This window comes from Electrophorus electricus, unplaced genomic scaffold (assembly GCF_041902795.1).
Source record: "Electrophorus electricus isolate QZ-2024a unplaced genomic scaffold, ASM4190279v1 Scaffold142, whole genome shotgun sequence".
Taxonomy (NCBI): Eukaryota; Metazoa; Chordata; class Actinopteri; order Gymnotiformes; family Gymnotidae; genus Electrophorus; species Electrophorus electricus.
In genome coordinates this window covers 117501-125000 of record NW_027658423.1, presented here as the reverse complement: position 1 = coordinate 125000, position 7500 = coordinate 117501, and the positions used below count along the sequence as shown (strand labels likewise).

The 7500-nt window shown below is 60.2% G+C and overlaps 2 non-coding genes across 2 annotated transcripts; both read left to right on the top strand.

Annotated features, from left to right (window-relative positions):
* Positions 1-4089: 4089 nt before the first annotated feature.
* On the top strand, positions 4090-5928 carry LOC145654643 (18S ribosomal RNA). Its single transcript, XR_014120850.1, has one exon. It is a non-coding gene; the product is annotated as an 18S ribosomal RNA (ribosomal RNA).
* Positions 5929-6810: 882 nt separating this feature from the next.
* On the top strand, positions 6811-6964 carry LOC145654636 (5.8S ribosomal RNA). The gene has a single exon (XR_014120843.1). It is a non-coding gene; the product is annotated as a 5.8S ribosomal RNA (ribosomal RNA).
* Positions 6965-7500: the final 536 nt, after the last annotated feature.

Below are 7500 nucleotides of genomic sequence, written 5' to 3'. Positions count from 1 at the left end.
TTCGTGCGAATCGGACCTGGTCCGGAAGAGATACGAAGGGAAAACTCATTACTCGTCGGGGTGGCACATCCAGGCTCTCGACCCTCCCAAAGCGTCCGACCAGGGTGCACCCTGCCGGGCATGGTTAGCCGCCAGCCCCCTTCCTGGAGGTCTGGTTGGCACGGGGTTTTGATTTATCGGTTTCATATCTCTGGGCTCCTTGGGAGCAGAAAGTCGGTTGAGGGCCCTTTGGAAAGAGCCGGGGCTGCCGTTTAACGCTGTCCAAGCGGCAGGCGAAGCGCACCCACCGTTTTTACGCTATGATTTTTTAAAACCGCCGGGGCGGCAAACACAGGGCCGGTCGGGTTTGAAGACGAATATCTCTTCGGCCCTTGGGAGGAGAGAAGCAGCGCGGGTCACCTTTGAACGCGCTCGCTGCCAGGAACGTCTGGCGTAAAAGTTTCGTGGGAATCGGACGTTCCTAGGCTGAGAAGCGAGCGCCCGCCCTCGGGCGGTCGGGGGCCCCTTTCTCATTCCCCGTCTGGGCTAAAAATACGAGGTCGGACCCGATGGACTCGGGAGACTGGAGAGTACCAGGGAGACCCTGGAAGCAGGCGACCCGACCCACGCTTCGCTGTCTCCTCGGCCCTCGGGAGTAGAAGCGCGGGGACGGTGGCGTGGGCAGCAGGGGGCGCTCCTGGCCATGCCCAGCGAGTTTCGTGCGAATCGGACCTGGTCCGGAAGAGATACGAAGGGAAAACTCATTACTCGTCGGGGTGGCACATCCAGGCTCTCGACCCTCCCAAAGCGTCCGACCAGGGTGCACCCTGCCGGGCATGGTTAGCCGCCAGCCCCCTTCCTGGAGGTCTGGTTGGCACGGGGTTTTGATTTTTCGGTTTCATATCTCTGGGCTCCTTGGGAGCAGAAAGTCGGTTGAGGGCCCTTTGGAAAGAGCCGGGGCTGCCGTTTAACGCTGTCCAAGCGGCAGGCGAAGCGCACCCACCGTTTTTACGCTATGATTTTTTAAAACCGCCGGGGCGGCAAACACAGGGCCGGTCGGGTTTGAAGACGAATATCTCTTCGGCCCTTGGGAGGAGAGAAGCAGCGCGGGTCACCTTTGAACGCGCTCGCTGCCAGGAACGTCTGGCGTAAAAGTTTCGTGGGAATCGGACGTTCCTAGGCTGAGAAGCGAGCGCCCGCCCTCGGGCGGTCGGGGGCCCCTTTCTCATTCCCCGTCTGGGCTAAAAATACGAGGTCGGACCCGATGGACTCGGGAGACTGGAGAGTACCAGGGAGACCCTGGAAGCAGGCGACCCGACCCACGCTTCGCTGTCTCCTCGGCCCTCGGGAGTAGAAGCGCGGGGACGGTGGCGTGGGCAGCAGGGGGCGCTCCTGGCCATGCCCAGCGAGTTTCGTGCGAATCGGACCTGGTCCGGAAGAGATACGAAGGGAAAACTCATTACTCGTCGGGGTGGCACATCCAGGCTCTCGACCCTCCCAAAGCGTCCGACCAGGGTGCACCCTGCCGGGCATGGTTAGCCGCCAGCCCCCTTCCTGGAGGTCTGGTTGGCACGGGGTTTTGATTTATCGGTTTCATATCTCTGGGCTCCTTGGGAGCAGAAAGTCGGTTGAGGGCCCTTTGGAAAGAGCCGGGGCTGCCGTTTAACGCTGTCCAAGCGGCAGGCGAAGCGCACCCACCGTTTTTACGCTATGATTTTTTAAAACCGCCGGGGCGGCAAACACAGGGCCGGTCGGGTTTGAAGACGAATATCTCTTCGGCCCTTGGGAGGAGAGAAGCAGCGCGGGTCACCTTTGAACGCGCTCGCTGCCAGGAACGTCTGGCGTAAAAGTTTCGTGGGAATCGGACGTTCCTAGGCTGAGAAGCGAGCGCCCGCCCTCGGGCGGTCGGGGGCCCCTTTCTCATTCCCCGTCTGGGCTAAAAATACGAGGTCGGACCCGATGGACTCGGGAGACTGGAGAGTACCAGGGAGACCCTGGAAGCAGGCGACCCGACCCACGCTTCGCTGTCTCCTCGGCCCTCGGGAGTAGAAGCGCGGGGACGGTGGCGTGGGCAGCAGGGGGCGCTCCTGGCCATGCCCAGCGAGTTTCGTGCGAATCGGACCTGGTCCGGAAGAGATACGAAGGGAAAACTCATTACTCGTCGGGGTGGCACATCCAGGCTCTCGACCCTCCCAAAGTGTCCGACCAGGGTGCACCCTGCCGGGCTAAGAGAACAGCCAGGTGAACCCTGGAGGTTCCGAACTCCAGACCCCTGGACCCGACGGCTCAGTCCGCCTCAGGTGCACTACAGAGGTCCTCGGGCTGTCCCTGAGTGCATTAAAACGGAAATCAGAATTACTCCCCCGGGTGGCACTTCCAGGCTCTCGACCCTCCCAAAGTGTCCGACCAGGGTGCACCCTGCTGGGCATGGTTAGCCGCCAGCCCCCTTCCTGGAGGTCTGGTTGGCACGGGGTTTTGCAAATAGGTCCCGTCGGGTATATGGGAGAGCAAAGAGAATCAATGGGGTCCAAGCACTAAATTCATCCAGTGGCGTTCTCTGGAAGCCCAAGGGGAGTCCGAGGGGTGTTCGGCCGGCAAGGGGAGCTCTCCCTCGGACACATGATCAAACGCCTGTCCCCTACCGGAAAGTGGTGTGCTCTGGATGCCCCCCCCCCCCCCCCATCCCCCGAGGGGGGTGCTTATCCCGCGAGGGGAGCCCTCCTCGGGTTAAGTGAACCATCATGCCGATTCCCCTATGGAAGTGGGCACATCCAGGCACACAGTCTGCTTTGCTCTCCCCGACCCGAGTGCGTCTGTTGGGCTGAGTGTACGCCCAGGCAACTGGATCCAATGGCTCAGTCCGCCGCAGCGTGCTTCGACGATGGGTCGTACAGCCATGCCACCAGGGTGGGCGTGTTTGTAAATGTACCAGTGGATTCTCGTCGGCCTGCCACATCCATGGTATCGACCCACCAGGCCTGTCCGACCAGGGGTTGACCCTGGACGGGCACGGTCTGTGGTTTGGCCCTTGTCCTAGATGAAATCGGGCACGGGGTTTTCTGGCCAGGTACCATCGGGTTACTGGGAGAGCGGCTTCGGTCTCCAGGTGAGACCAATGGTGAAGCAGCACGAGGCAATGGAGAGCATGCAAAGCGATGGGGAAGCCATGCACGGCAATGGCCACGAAAAAAAAAAAAAAATCACCACGGAAGGAACGTGAAGAACAAGGAGGAGTGTAGTGACACTGCCCAAAGCTGCCCGGTGTTGCAGGGGTCTATTGGTGTGTTGCTTCCTTGTTTGGTAGAGTGGAGTACCAGACCCGCCAGGGGTAGGCAAACCATTCCCCCTACGGTAAGTGAGGAGCCAGCCATTTGACGAGCGGGTGTCCACGTGTACGGGTGCGAGCGCTATCCCCCCACACGGGGTTAGGCCACGGCCTTAGGTGGACGTCTGCCGACCAGCCCCGGCTGATCCAGAACTTCTGATGTGGAGAGCGGTTTTGACAGATCCTCCCTGGTTCTAGCGGGTCAAGCCTCTGATGGGGGGTGGGGGTTATTTGTAACCCATCCCAGAACTCTCTGGGGGAGACTCAGACGGCCAGTCTGTCTACTCAGTTGTCCTATACTGGTGTCTGTGGTTTGGGAGGAAGGGAGTGCCCTGCTTTGTTGGCCTCCTCTTCAAACCTACCTGGGCCCACGAATCACTCTTCTTGGTTACATCACGAAACGTAGGTTGAGCGAGGCTAGGGGGGAGGGAATTCGACGAGGTCTTTCCCTTGTCCCCCCACCAGCGGCCCACGAAAATCAAAACGGCGTGAAGAGAGGGAACGCCGAAAGCACCTGGAGTCGGCCGTCCGCACCTCCGGAGGAGGTGGACGGGGTACGGTGCGGGCATGACCGGATGGGACAGCTTTGCATCAAGGTGAGAGGTCGGCGTCCGAAGGCCAGAGGGCGGTGCGCGAGCACGTTTACACTGGCCGCGGAAGCTGTCCTGGGTAGCCCTGTATGGCGTCTGGACCTGACGGCGCACGCACTTACAACCCGCTGCTTCCTAGCCCCCGGAAGGGGAGGCGGATGTCACTCGTGGTTCATCCCAGACCACGGTGCAAACTACCTGGTTGATCCTGCCAGTAACATATGCTTGTCTCAAAGATTAAGCCATGCAGGTCTAAGTGCACACGGCCGGTACAGTGAAACTGCGAATGGCTCATTAAATCAGTTATGGTTCCTTTGATCGCTCCACACGTTACTCGGATAACTGTGGTAATTCTAGAGCTAATACATGCAAACGAGCGCTGACCCTTCGGGGGATGCGTGCATTTATCAGACCCAAAACCCATCCGGGGGGCTCGGGCCCCCCGGCCGCTTTGGTGACTCTAGATAACCTCGGGCCGATCGCGCGCCCTCCGCGGCGGCGACGTCTCATTCGAATGTCTGCCCTATCAACTTTCGATGGTACCATAGTCGGCTACCATGGTGACCACGGGTAACGGGGAATCAGGGTTCGATTCCGGAGAGGGAGCCTGAGAAACGGCTACCACATCCAAGGAAGGCAGCAGGCGCGCAAATTACCCATTCCCGACACGGGGAGGTAGTGACGAAAAATAACGATACAGGTCTCTTTCGAGGCCCTGTAATCGGAATGAGCGTATCCTAAACCCATGGGTGAGGACCCATTGGAGGGCAAGTCTGGTGCCAGCAGCCGCGGTAATTCCAGCTCCAATAGCGTATATTAAAGTTGCTGCAGTTAAAAAGCTCGTAGTTGGATGTCGGGAGTGGGCTGGCGGTCCGCCGCGAGGCGTGCCACCGCCTGTCTCAGACCCTGTCTCCCGGTGCCCCCCGGATGCCCTTGGCTGGGTGTCCGGACGGGGCTCGGAGCGTTTACTTTGAAAAAATTAGAGTGTTCAAAGCGGGCCCGCTTCTCGCCTGAATACCTGAGCTAGGAATAATGGAATAGGACTCCGGTTCTATTTTGTGGGTTTCCTGAACCAGGGCCATGATTAAGAGGGACGGCCGGGGGCATTCGTATTGCGCCGCTAGAGGTGAAATTCTTGGACCGGCGCAAGACGGACGAAAGCGAAAGCATTTGCCAAGAATGTTTTCATTAATCAAGAACGAAAGTCGGAGGTTCGAAGACGATCAGATACCGTCGTAGTTCCGACCGTAAACTATGCCGACCCGCGATCCGGCGGCGTTATTCCCATGACCCGCCGGGCAGCGTGAGGGAAACCACGAGTCTGTGGGTTCCGGGGGGAGTATGGTTGCAAAGCTGAAACTTAAAGGAATTGACGGAAGGGCACCACCAGGAGTGGAGCCTGCGGCTTAATTTGACTCAACACGGGAAACCTCACCCGGCCCGGACACGGAAAGGATTGACAGATTGATAGCTCTTTCTCGATTCTGTGGGTGGTGGTGCATGGCCGTTCTTAGTTGGTGGAGCGATTTGTCTGGTTAATTCCGATAACGAACGAGACTCCGGCATGCTAAATAGTTACGCGGCCCTCCGCGGTCGGCGTCAAACTTCTTAGAGGGACAAGTGGCGTTCAGCCACGCGAGATGGAGCAATAACAGGTCTGTGATGCCCTTAGATGTCCGGGGCTGCACGCGCGCCACAATGGTTGGATCAGCGTGTGCCTACCCTACACCGAGAGGTGCGGGTAATCCGCTGAACCCCATTCGTGATGGGGACTGGGGATTGCAATTATTCCCCATGAACGAGGAATTCCCAGTAAGCGCGGGTCATAAGCTCGCGTTGATTAAGTCCCTGCCCTTTGTACACACCGCCCGTCGCTACTACCGATCGGATGGTTTAGTGAGGTCCTCGGATCGGCCCCGCCGGGGCTCCTCGCGGGCCTTGGCGGAGCGCCGAGAAGTCGATCAAACTTGACTATCTAGAGGAAGTAAAAGTCGTAACAAGGTTTTCGTAGGTGAACCTGCGAAAGGATCATTAACGGGTAACGCTGTCCGGCGTGCCTCCTCTCCCGACCCCCTCGACTTCGCCGTCCCCCCGCGTCGGGGCCCAGGGTCGAAAGGGTCTTCGGGGTTGCTGTTACACGTGGTCGCTTGCAGGTCAGGCTGGACAGAAGGCATAAAGGAGGAGCCTAGTCCCTCCCACCCCTTCCTCGTCCTCCGCCTCTTCCTCCGCGTCGTCCTTCAGCACCCCCCCCCCGCAGGCCCCGGTATTCTCTGGGTTCCAGCGCGAGAGACGCGTCGTTCAAAAAACTCGGCGTCCCCGCTCGTCGGGCGAAGGCCGGTTTCCCCTCACCTTGCCGGCAGGAGAAGCGCCTGCGAGTCGAGCGGGTCGTACGGGTCCGTCCCGCGCCCTCCCTCTCGCTCGCACGGCCGCTGCCTCCGTCCACCGCGAGGGGTTTTCCTATTTTGTTGTCCTTGTCATTCATCCCCGTCCCCTTGCTCGCTGACGAGCGGACTTTCCGGGGGGGGTTGCGAGCGCTGCTCCTCGTGGGGCAGGCCATGGCCCTTCCTGTGTTCGTCCGCCCACCGGCGTCCTGGGGCGTGGTGGTGGTGGGTGGCGCAGCCGGTTCCCCTGCTTCTCTCTCTCAGAAAGGAGTCTCAGGGGGACCCCCGGCAGGTACCTAGGGCTTGGCCCACGCTACGTGAGTTCCACCCCTTTCGAGGGGTCGGACGGGGCGGGCGCGGAGGGCCGCGGTTCAAAGACTGACTCGTCTGCCACGTGGGGCGTGTGGGCAAAGCGCAACCCCGCGCCCGTTTCAACACTCGCAGACGGGGGCGCCTGACCGGTTGGTGAAACCTTTTAAACCTGTCTTTGTAGTCGTGGTGAAAGACCTAAACTGAGCCTGAAATAAAAGAGTACAACTCTTAGCGGTGGATCACTTGGCTCGTGCGTCGATGAAGAACGCAGCCAGCTGCGAGAACTAATGTGAATTGCAGGACACATTGATCATCGACATTTCGAACGCACATTGCGGCCCCGGGTCCATCCCGGGGCTACGCCTGTCTGAGGGTCGCTATTCCTATCTGTCGGACCTGCCTTCTCAGGCGGGACCGCGGTTGGAGGTTCGTAGGTGGGGGGGTGCCCCCTGGCCTCCGTCTTCCTAAAAGCAGACGGTTCCCGGTCGCTGTCTCGGTGAGATCCGGTCGGTGGGTTCGCTGCGGTTGAGTGCCCGTTCTCCGTGCACAAGCTTCTCCTCCCCCGCTTCGGTTCGTTTCGGTTCGTTTCGGCTCCGCTCCTGGCCTGGCCAGGAACGTGGTCCCCTGCGCCCGAGAAAGAAGCGAGCGTGGCTGCCGGTGGGTTCTCTCCGCTTTGGCTGCCCACGTTTTCGCTTCTTTTCTCACCCCCTGCGCAGGCGGATCACGGAAAGGTGTCTGTTCTGTTCCGTTACGTGCGCGAGCGGAGGGAGGTTGTTGTTACATGCGTTCCCCCCCCCCCTCCCCCGGTGGGGGGGGTGGGGGGGGTCGGGGTTCGGGTGGCTCTGCCTCTGGCGTTTTCCTTACGGGCCGACCTGTCCGTGGCACGTCCGTGACGTCCCGACCTGTGTCCTCG